The sequence below is a fragment of the Barbus barbus genome, assembly GCF_936440315.1.
Source record: "Barbus barbus genome assembly, chromosome: 21".
NCBI lineage: Eukaryota > Metazoa > Chordata > Actinopteri > Cypriniformes > Cyprinidae > Barbus > Barbus barbus.
Window position 1 is genome coordinate 22,158,286 of NC_136749.1, and position 12,734 is coordinate 22,171,019.

Genomic DNA, 12,734 nt, shown 5'->3' on the forward strand with positions numbered 1-12,734 from the left:
CTGAGCTCACTTGCTGGAAACAGTAAGGGTTGGCATTCTCCCATGTTTCTATCTTTACAAGAAGGGAAACAATATAAAAATGTTGTTTTGAACTTCACCGTGATGATTACCTCTGGGTTTTTGGGTGATGTTAAAAAAGACGGTTATTACTGTCGCTCATGGAATGTTTAGGGAAGCCGCTGTTGAAAGAGATAATTTCCTTTTTCGCACACAGACATGACTTCACATGGCTAATCAGGCCTACCAGCAGGCCGGTTCATAAGAATTGCAGTACGTTACCCACCCTACAGAGCATCACACTAGTACTTCAGGAGGTTAATTAGAGTGAGTTAAAGCATGCTGATTGATTACTCACCATGGAGAGTCATGGGGGCTTAGCATGATGAAAGGTCAAGAGAAGGCATCCACTTAGCTGGTTGGAGACTGACAACAGTGATTGAAGTATGATATCACAAGCATTCTTTGAACGTTGAACAAAAATTGCTTCTTTATTGCTATAATGAGGAACAGTCCATTTGGGAGAAGTCCATTTGTCAAATCAACATAGTATACTTTCATAAATGTAATATAATTCGACATTTATGATTTATGTTACGTGCAAAAAAAATGTCAAAGGGAAAATAGTGGTGTAGTTATGAACTGGAAACAGAATGATAGATACTGTATGGCGCAGTTTATGGTGTAGTGGCAGACTAACCAATATTCATGATCTGGTAATCCTGGGATAGAAACATTTGAATATAAATCTTATTACAATATGATCATAGTTTCCAAGAATCCACTACCTCTCATATGGAAATATGTTTAAAAAGAAATAAAGAATAAAAGAAAAATGCTAGTAAAAACAAAGAAATGCATCAACAATTACAATTTTATGCTTACAATGGTGATCAGACGGATTGTATTTGAAAATAGAGTTTATAGCTGTATGACTACAAAATGTTGCTTCTAGGCAGTTATATACTGCACATTTTTATCCAATCAGTGCATCTTATTCTGAGCTCAACAGGAGGTTTGAAATAGAGAAAAAAATGAGTGCAACAATCACAGGTTAAAGGCCAGGTGCGACTGCAGAGATCTTTTTAACAGAGACATAGATCTCTGTGTAATCAGATCAGAAAATACCCACCAGCTTTAATAGTCCACTCAGATTTTCCCATCATTCTCTTAGTGGCAGATGGTTATGACATGCCTCAGGCATGTTTGCGCCACATGGTGAGCATCGCCTCTATCTTAAAGATGAAAGAATGCTCATTGTGTAGATGACAGGGTTACATAATGAGTGATGACATGCTGTCTGAGGATGTCGTGGTGGGTTGACAGATGAGAATAGACGATCGAGTCCTCACCATATCGCTCTACCTGTTATCTGTCGCTGGCGTGTCATGAAAACATGTACTTCCATAATCTCTCTTCAGGGATTCCTCGCTACAATTTACCTCCCTCTGCCACAGATCTGTGCAGGGACAAGTTTTCGGTCTCTTGTCGCCCATATGGCTGTTAACATGAAAAAAAATGCCAGAGGCAACATATCAGCAATGATGTGCTCCGGATAACACCATTATGAGATATTGCTGGGAAGATGTCCAGCTAGAATCATACATCAGATGGTCAGATGTGTGTGAGAGGTTACATATTGTGATAAACTGGCTCTTTTTCCGTCAGTGGTCTGGTGGTGCAACCCGGTCTCATCCCAAGTCGTCACATATTGACGCTTTGGTTTTGGCGTTCACTTTTCGACGTGAAGGGAAGCGTAACTTTTCGGCGTCGATATGCTAACGCGCTATTGGGAATTTTATCGTTATAATAAGGTTGCCATTATTGCATATATGTAGAGGTGTGATTTTTGAATGTAAACAGTCAAAATAGTGACTTACCCAACCCCTGCCCCTAAACCTACCATCTGTGAAGAAAACGCAAGATATAGGAGGCAGATGCAAGTACTGGCATAATTTATTTAAAAATGATTAATATACGCTAAGTGTTTCCTATTTAAAAAAATTACCTTCCCTTCACGTCGAAAAGTGACGCTAAAGGGGTACCTTGAGCGTCAAAAAGCAACGCAAAAACCAAGCGTCAATATGTGACGAGTTGGGATGAGACTGTGTGTTAGGTGGTGGAAAGATAATATAAATACATAATAAAGATAATGGCCTTATCCTATATTTTACAAAATTATGTTACAAACTGATGATGGTCACAGAAAATTTTATGTTTTTAGGAGAAGGGTGTTTTTCATACTGGGCCGGGGCAAGTTGTCACATTTTATTGACACTTTAAATGTTTTATTAATTACAATATTATTTCGCCAGAAATACTTTATAGTTTTTGTTGCATTTTAGGTTTTTGATTGTTAATTCATTTTGTCTTTCATAATTATTTTATTGCTTAAATTTTGCTAATAAATTTAAATTTAATACATTTAAAATAAGCTCATAATAGTCTGTCCCAGGTTCAGTACAAGCTCAGTCAACAGCATTTGTGGCATAATGTTGATAACAACAAAAAATGTATTTAGACTCATCCCTTTTTGGTTAAAAAAAGTAAAAACAAGGCTATAGTGAGAATTTAAAAGCAGAAATGTAAAGCACATGGTTTTATAAAATGACTTACATTAATTCTTATGTTAAAATGTGTGTATTATTTGAGCTGTTTAAATCTAAATTTTGTCATTTTAGTTGCCAATGTCATGGCAACAAAGTTGTAAAGATGGATTTACTGTACCTTTACACAGTTAATAAGCATTTTTTCACACTAAAAGGATGTTAACATGCATAATGTTTACAGATTGGCCCTATTGACTGTCATTGTAAGTGCCTCTCTGCAACGCTGTAAAAAAAAAAAAAAAAAGAGAGAAGGAGGAACTAGTTAAAATGTATTTTCCTTCCAGGAACTTCGAACTGCGTCGAAACGCATATGGGAACGCCATCAGCGTAACCGACGCTCTGAATATCGTCTACAACAGAGTTCCTCAAATCTTACCCTGGAGGTCCAATCTGCTGCAGAGTTTAGCTCCAACCCTGTTCAAACTCACCTACCTGTGATTTTCTAATGATCTTGAAGACTCTGATTAGCAGCTCAGGTGTGTTTGATTAGGGTTAGAACTAAACTCTGCAGGAGTGGGCCAGATTTGAGGATCCCTGGTCTACAACAAGTCCAATAGAAGGGCGAGGCGTCACGGGCGGGGTGACGTCACGGCCAGGAAGTATATAAGCACGTGAGGCAGAGCCCGCGTCAGCTTTTTGTCATTCAGCAAGCGATCTGTGTATTGTCAGTCCATATCTGTTTTGTGAGTCTTATTTACTGTTGTTTGTCTGAGAAAGAGTAGACATGCCAAAGCCAAGACTAAAACAGGGTGCGATTTTGGATCGCGCTTCAGATTGTGTGCTAGTCCTTGCCCTCGCTTTATTACTGGGGAGGACACACAGAGTCTGTGCGTGGTCTGCCTGGGTGCGCTGTGAGCGGCTCTCGCTGCGCACACTCCGCACCCGGAGGGTTCTCTTCGAGGAGAGAGCCTTTGTGAGCACCCCACAGATCCAGCGCCCGCTCTCTGTGTTCGGAAGCCGCGTTCTTCCCCCAGAGAGAGGGCTCAACGCCCCGCTTGTCTTCCAAGCTTTGTAAGCTGCAGTGTTTGCACAAGCATAAGAGAAAATAAAGCCGGTCCCGCTTCTGCCGTAAAGAAAGAGAGAGAGAGAGAAAGGCAGAGCGGCGGCTGCGCTCGCGGGGCTCGCAGGCTGATCTGGCTGGTGAGAGTGAGACGGGTATGTCCTTATCTCCTCCCGTATCCGCCAGATCTGGCGCCCCGTCTTTCGTTTGGAAGCGGTCTCTTCCCCCGAGACGAGGGCTTGACGCTGCGTCTTTCTTCTGGTTGATGTGACGAGCGTTCACGAGGGTTCGCCGCCTCCGCCCCAGTATGAGGAGTTTTTAGAGGTGGTCACACGGGCAGTGGCCAAACTAGACATCAGTTGGCCCCCCGAGAAAGTTCCTGTGCCGCGCGCTAGTTTACTCGATGAGCGTTTTCTGCGCGCGCGGCCACCTCTAAGTAGGAGCCTCTCGTTTTTCCCCATCTCCACATCGAGGTGTCGAGATCGGGGGCGAACTATTTTCATCCCGCCCGCTCATTTCCGCCTCTCGTTATTATGGTAATGTGCGGGAGTTGGACGCGCGCGGGTACAGAGCGATGCCCCGGGTCGAACAGACGCTCGCGAGCTATCTGTCACCCGCGGGGGCGTCGGCTCTGAAGGCTCCTACCCTGCCCTCTAAGCCTCTGCGCACCACATCATCCCTAGTGGGCAGGGGGTATGCGGCAGCAGGTCAGGCCGGTGCGTGTCTGCACACAATGGCAGTGTTACAGGCGTACCAGGCCGAACTGCTGAGAGACTTAATTTGGTCGTCTGAGACAAATTTTGAAAATCCTAAAAGATTCCTATAATCCTAGGCTAAAATCAGTTGTCTAGATCGCTGGTTTGACATGTTCACCGACAACCGATTAATGGCCGTTGCGATCAATTTTTTCCTCCGATTAAATTCTGGCAGTGTCAGAAGAGTTCAGACACTTTCCTGCAGTGTGACATCTCCTACGACGACCGTCAAACCAAGAACCAATAGGAGCACTGAACTTGATGACGCAATTAGCGTGACAACTTCAAACCATTCATTATTTGTAAAAACAATATATGTACAAAGTAAAGTTTAGGTAAAGTTTATTTATTAAGGGGCAGGATGTTTAAACTCGAATAACAAAATTACCTCAAGTTCGCTCTGTAGAACTGGAAGTCCATAAAGTCCTCTTTTGCCCAGCCATGACTTGCTCCACACACGTCGTCTTTTTCGCTTTTTTTTTTTGTTTGTTTTTTTTTAAACATCAAGGCATGTAATTAATAAAACTAACGCTACACGTTGCTGTTGTTTGCTAGCTACCATTATAGCAAGAGAATGCGGGTCACGTATTGATGACGTAAAACTCCGGACAAGTCTTCTTGAGTATGTCCGTTTTTATCGCGTCTTGACTGTCGTACAGTCTGACATTAAGACAACTGAGATCCTACAGTCTGACATGGGGATCATGTTCGTACAGTGTGACAAGCAGGAATCGCAAAAGACTATTAAAAATCGCACCGTGTGAGCCCGGATTTAGACGAGGGCGGTGATTTAGGCCAGAAGATATTTCTCCTCCGCCGGTCTCTAACTGTTGAGGCTGCTGGGCGGGAGCAGTCCCCTCGCTCAATCAGAGCGGTTGGCGGTTCGGCATCGAGATGTCGTTCTCGCCCACATGAAAGATCTGGGGTTAAGACTAAACGCCAAGAAGAGTGTGCTTTCTCCAGTTCAGAGAACCACTTATCTAGGCGTAGTGTGGGATTCGACCACGATGCAGGCTCATCTGACCCCTGCTCGGATCGAGTCGATCCTCACGGCAGTCAAGAGAGTACGAGAAGGCCAGCCACTCACTGTCAAGCAGTTTCAGAGACTGCTCTGGCTCATTATCGGTGGCCAATCAGTGGGCAGATACCCCCTAGTTACATGTTTCCTCCGGTGCGCGGAGGCTTTCAGTGAGTGAGTGACTCACTGAGTGGCTGAGGCCTCCTGTACGATCACGTCCCCACATGGGACCTGGCTGCGGTTCCGAGGCTCGGTGTGAGCACCTTTTGAGCATGTCGAGGAGATAACAGATTGACTCCTCACCTCCAAGACCGTCTTCTGGTTAGCCACCATTTCTCTGAGGAGGGTGGTCACCTTCAGGCCCTGTGCGGCCCCTTCGATGTTGACTGTGTGCCCAGTTTGGCTAAAGTCTTTCTCTATCCCTGAAAAATGGGGTACGTACCGAAGGTTCTAACGGTCATACCGCAGCCGGTCGTACTCCAGGCCTCTGTCCTCCTCCCTTCGGGGAACCCGGCCAGGAGAAGCACAACCGTATGTGTCCAGTGTGAGCACTGGGCACGTACATCCACAGAGCTGCTCTGGGACGTGGGACGTGTCAGTCTGGCGGCGTTGGTATAGCGTTCCCATATGCGTTTCGACGCAGCTCGAAGTTCCTGGAAGGGAACGTACCAGGTTACGTATGTAACCCAGGTTCCCTGAAGGGAACGAGAGCTGCGTCTCGAAGCCATACTTCTGGTATCCCTGCCAGCGCTTGCTTCATGACATGAAGCTGAAGCGGGCTCTGCCTCACGTGCTTATATACTTCCTGGCCGTGACGTCACCCCGCCCGTGACGCCTCGCCCTTCTATTGGACTTGTTGTAGACGATATTCTGAGCGTCGGTTATGCTGATGGCGTTCCCATATGCGTTTCGACGCAGCTCTCGTTCCCTTCAGGGAACCTGGGTTACATACATTACCTGGTACATTTTGTGGTAATCAAGTGCTGTTGATTTAGCTGTCTTGTTCCAAACCCAGAATTTAGCAGAATACCAGAATATCCATGTAATGTAACAATGTGCCCACCATTGAGGTTAACATGTTCAATAAAATATTTTTTTTTTATTGAGTGATTTGGTTGCCAACGTTTTAAGGTATTAAGAAAAAGATTGAATAAACTCACACCAAGAACAGTAGGATTTTATGTTACTCAGTGTAAATAACTGATACAAGTGTTAGGAAAATCAAAGAATATTTGTTCGTCAGGTGAAAAACAAAAGCAAATCGTTTTTGTACAAGCTTTTTTAAAAGGAAGTCCCTGCAGGCAGCTGAGCCACATGTCACCTTTTTGTGCATTTGACCTGAAAGAAAGCCAGATGTGTCAGTCCTCTCATGCCTGACAAGTGAAGAAAGGTTAATGGTTGTGTATTTCGGGAACGTGATTCATTCTGTTTCACCTTATCTGAATGAGAGGCCCACGTGGGTTTGCATATCTTTGAATTCATTAGGGCCCCTTAGCGACAGGGCTTGTTATAAGCTGATCCATCGGTACATTCAGGACGTGGGGGGCTTTTGTTCCTCAAATGCCAAACACTTAACGAGTGTGCACCACAGCTACGCTTCCTCGGACAGAGGTCAGGTTTCAAGCGAAAATAAAATGAGAAAGAGGTCAGACAAGACCAGAAAGTGAAGAGGACATTTTCAGGTGTCTGACAGAATTACTAAGTGACTGGAGAATATAATTTGGTAAATAGGTGAATTAACTGAACCCCTATATTGCTTGTCATTGCTAGAATATTCTGTAGATTATTTAAATTGGAGGATGATAATTTAGGCCAACCCCATCAAAATAAAACAAAGCATGTGAGTCACAGTGAAATGGATTCAACTGCTTGAAGTTTTTATGCAAGTTTTTTCGGTACAAAAAGTTATGTTAAAATAAAATATTAATCTCTCACATAAAAATATTTAATTTTATTTTAAATGACAAAAGAATTTTGATTAAGATATACATCATTAAATACAAAAGGTCTGGCTGTGCTTAATGGGTACATTTGTGTACCCTTTAAGCACACCCCAGTTCCCATTAAGCTCACATCATGTTTTATTCAAAATTCTTGTTTATTTAAAAAAAACCTTTTTAAAGAATAATTGAAAAATGCAAAGTACAAGGTCAATCAATCAATCAAAAAAAAACAACAAAAAAAACTAAAATCAAGCAACAGGGCATTCAATTTGATCAGTTATATATTCATTTTTATGCACATGCATTTTTATGTTCGTACAACATTTAAGAAGCTTTTGTATTTCTGTATGTGGAGTGAAATTGTGGAACAGACAGGTCTAGTGCTCAAGCAATGCCCAAGTGTGATCCAGTTTAAAAAGCAGTATAAACGTATGGTTCTCAGAATGTATCAGGAGGAAGAACGGATCTGATTAGGTGTTCATACGGATTATTTAGACATAGTGTTTATTTGGGTTTTGTTTGTATATTTATTGTAAATATATGTAGGAATGTCAAAAGGGTGTATTAAGACAAGGATGAGATGACAGAGTTATGAAGTTAAGTTGGTGATTTATTGTTACCATAAAGTTGATTTGATGACTATTGTTATTGATTATTATTATCAACGTGGAGTGGAGAAGGGGTAGGATTAAATAAGCTTATGCTTCTTCCTACTCCTTTTTGGACATGAATAAGTAAAATTATTTGGTATTGTGTTGTATTGTTGTATTTTTTTTTTTTTTTTTTTTTTTTGTTTGGTTGGGTCCCAAAGTCCACTTCACCACTACTGAAAATTAAATTTTGCATTTTTCTAAATTAATAAATAATTTAGTTTTTACTATAATTGTTTTCATTATAAATTATGTTATCAGCATAAACAATTCTGAAATGAAAATTTATATTTCAGATTTTTTTTTTTTTAGTATTTGGTTTATCTTTAGCTTTAATATGTCTTCATGTTCAAAACAAATTGTCATTTTGTATAAAAATAAAAATAAAAATATTTCAGAATTGTTTTAGTGTAACATAACACTTTTAGTGAAAAGTTAATAAAAACATATATTTTGGGATTTTGTGGTATTTTGTTTGTCCATCTTTTTCTTTACTCAGTTTATTCATTTATTTTTTTCATTATAATATATTTTTCATTTTCATGATCTCACTACTTCTGTTCAGACATCTCTTAAAGAGCAATAGACAAGGTTTTTGCATCTATGACAGTGTTTAAGTTTCCCCTCAGTCATACAGGGAGTTGTGCTGTTGGGAGTGCATTGTTATTCTCATATCGACGGTGTTTACACCCCAGTGTTATAATTTCACGCATGATCACACACACGCATACACACATACACATGCTCTGCTTGGCCAAGTAGTGCTGGCTTTCCACAAGCAGCTGCTCTGTACTGCCACATCTGCTAAAAGCAAACAGAGAAGTGGTGAAAAAATAGAATAAGCCCACATACATTACTTATTACATTATTACTTTATTTTTCACAATGTATATTTTCTCTATTTGACGCTGATATCGTACCAAATGTGTTTAGTCGATTCACGTGATATTCTTTCACCTCTTGACCCATTTCCTTTAAAGAAACGATTGCTGATGGAAAATTCACAGTTATTAAATTGAACCCTGATATAAAGGCTTAAATCAATGAAAGCAACTATTACCAGGACAACACATAATCCCGTCAATTTTTGAACTTTATGACTTATATATCTTGCCATCTGCCTCCCCAGCTTTGTGTTTTCATGAGTGGTTCATTTCAGAGGAGAAAAGGCCTTCACAGTGGTATCATCATACCCGCTCATGCCAACTGCTTTTCACAGGCTATTGGTTTCATAATAACGTATGTTGTAAATCTTGTGAGATTATAACAGTTGTTTATCTGCCTCTATCTCCGAATTTATTACGTGCAGGCCCTAAGAGCCAAATGAAATCGAAAACACAAAGAGGGAGGCAACGGAGGGTAAAAACCAGTCTAATTATCTTCCTCTCAAGGCATCAGTTATGGCAGCTAAGCTTTAGCTTTCATTTTTGCGCTTGGTGAATAACAGCAAAGACAGTTGTGTTTCTTCACACCATACTGCATGTGAAGTGAAGGAGTGTCAGTGGTTAAAGCCTCTTTTGAAAAGTTGGAGAGTTTAAGAGTTTTATATATCTTGGCTATTATTGATTTTGGTTAAAACCATGTAGAAGGAAAAACAATTGCTTTTTTGCAAACATGCACACAACATTTAACAAATGATACTTAATGTGATTTTTGTCAAGTTGTCAGCTCAGACTGTATGAATTTTCAATCAGTCATATATTTCTGATTCATTTTAAATTTTATACTAATAATGTTGTATATGTTATTGTATATATTATATATAACTATTGACCTAAATAAAAAATATTTCAACAAACCAAAAAAATAAAAATCAAATACATAAAAACATTTTGAACCACTTTATTTTATTATATTCTGTTCTGTTCTATTTTATTATTTACTTTTATTTGAAATGTATATTTAATAAATATTTTGAATATTTTATAAAAAATGTCAAAGGTTTTTCTTTTTAAAATATTTAGATATCTTGAAATAAACAGTTTTTTTTTTTTTAAATGAACATATGTCAGCATATTAAATTATAATGTTGTTGTCCTTTTTTGTTGTAATAAATTAAAACAAAAGTGTTTAAAATCATTAATTTAAATGTTATAAAATATAAATTAATAGTTTATTTGTTTAAATTAGTTCATTTCATTGTATTTTTGCTGTTCTGTCAATTATGGTTCAGTGCATGCATAAGATGATTGCCAGTCAATATTTATTTTTGTTTAATTTACATTTCTATTATTTATTTCATAGTATTATTTTATACTTCAGTAAATCATGTAGCTCAATCCAACTTAAATCAAATCTGCATGCATAAAATGCCTACATCAACGTCTATGAATTATTTTAGTTTTGCTTTCCTTTTCCATGTGTCAGCATGCTTGTTCTACAATATCACCTCTGTAAACAGTCTGTCCCAAAGGCTTGATGTGTGGTCATGCTATATGAATACAAATGTTCCCACTACTATCGTCTACAGGCTGGTGATAATGAGAGCCTGGCTCCTGGGGGCACTTTGGTCACTCCAAACCTGGCAGTACTTTTGCTTTTCATTTGGTCCCCATTTCATCTGTAAGCCAGAACGCTTTGTCCCCTAAAGCAAAAGTGTCAGCAGAGTGAACTTGAAGAAAATCTATTCCATTTCCTTTTTGCCCTGTCTTGACACAGAGCTCTTTATTTAGAAACTGAATTGCTGTAAAGCACCAGCGTAATAGGAATTTGTGTTGGCATTAAATGCAGGAAACAGAAAGTCACATCTTATGAGAAAAGTAGGAACAAGTGGCTTAGACTGATCATCAGGGTGGATAACAAGATGTATACTTTTCCAGTCAGCCCTCATGTCACCTATAGAGGCAGTGAGGTGTCAACAGTTTTGGAGGTTTATAGGGTTATAGTGATGTGAATCAATACACAGAGTCAAACTTAATGACTAGCCCTCTTCATAGTGATGAATAGAGTGTCCACATGCAAATCAATGTGGATGAACAAGTGCACTCAACATAAAATACACACACACACACGCATACATGCATTCAACCACCGTGGACATTTGTTGTCTTATCCTAGTGATGATGATTCATTACACTGGCAGCTGTTTGTTTGGATCTGTAGCCTCTTTTTGTTTCTGTCCAATCAACAGCCAATGCAAACAGTCACGGGTCATGTGTGATGTCCTTCATAGCCATAAAACTGATCGGTAGAGTCATATTTTGCTGCTTTAAAGGCCTTTTATCAAAAGTGATAATAAATTACATATCAGTGTAAAACAATTTAGTTATTTCATCAGAAAAAGAAAGTAAAAATGCTATAAAACTAGATGAGTGGTTTACAGTAGGTCATTTTTTATTTTACCACAAGACAATACACATTTTTTACATGCACTGTAAATTTGGAATAATAATAAATAGGATAAAAACACTATTTTATTTTTTATTTTTTTATTAGTTTTTTTTTCATAAAATGACATTCCCAGACATCACATTAGATAATATTTTGTTCAAATAGTTATGTGATGTAGATCATGTTTATGGCCAGACAGCTTTTGTATATTGTACTGTATTTTAGTAGTTTTAAAAGTACTAAGCAGATTTTTAACTGATATTGGTATATGAATGTTATGGCATTGCAATATTGTTTAATTAGACTATTTTTTTTATGTTCGTATTTGTATATATGAACTTTAAAATACACAGTCATATTGTTAATTTAATGTTCATATATACAAATATAAATATTAAAAAATACAGTCTAATTAAGAAGATAGTAATGCTTAAAGCATTTTTACAGCACCCACAGCAACTAATATTTTATTGTAATTTTTTTTGTCATGCTGTGTTAAGGAATTGAACAATGTGCCTAATCACTACAGATTTTTTAACATTTCCATTCAAAGGTTAGCAAAAGCTGTGTTTTCCTCAATCACTATCATCCTGTCGTACAGAGACATCATTTATTTTTCAGTGAGCCGCGACAATAGGAAGGCAAATTAAATCAGTTTTGTGTTTCCCTGAGGTTCCAATCAGACTCAGAACGACGGTGGGGTGGGGGAGGATCCAGAGGATGCTAATGATAATAACGGCATAATTTTTGACTAAAGGTTTCACGGGAAAATTATGGAATGATTTGATTTCCATGATACATTTCTGCTTGGTACAAAAATAATGGGCCTTAATAAATCTTCCCCTATGGTGAATTATAATTGGTAAGCAATAATTTGGAGGGTTTTGTCTTTTGGGTAATCAAAATCAAACAGCTACTTGGAATAATAAGTGCAAATTTGAGCGAAAAAGCAATTTTGTTTGTAACAATCAAACTTCATTGTCCTCATGCCCACAAGTTGAATGAAGGGTGCATTTACTAATTTCCTCTAGAACAACAAAAGAAACGGAGACCTGTCTGAAGGAGCATCAGACGCTCATGAGCACCATGGCAAAAGCAGCAGGTGAATGGTTTAAGTGACAACATCTACCAGCTGGAGAAGGTGTGTGTGAGGCCAATCGCCAACCTTTTCTCCACAGGTCACTGCCATGTCAGACGCCGCCGACGTGTTGTTCATGGCAACCGCAGCCTAGAAGAACAATAGGGGCACCACAGAGCACAGTGGATTGCTTTCCAAAAATAGGCAAAACTGCCACTAGCTGATAATTGTGTGTGCTCAGTGTCATCCTTTTCAAACCGTAGATCTCTCATCTTTCAACAAGAGTAAGCTCAATTGACACACGGCCAAATACGCTATAGAAGACAGGATGAGAGACGGAGAGCCCTTTGGGCG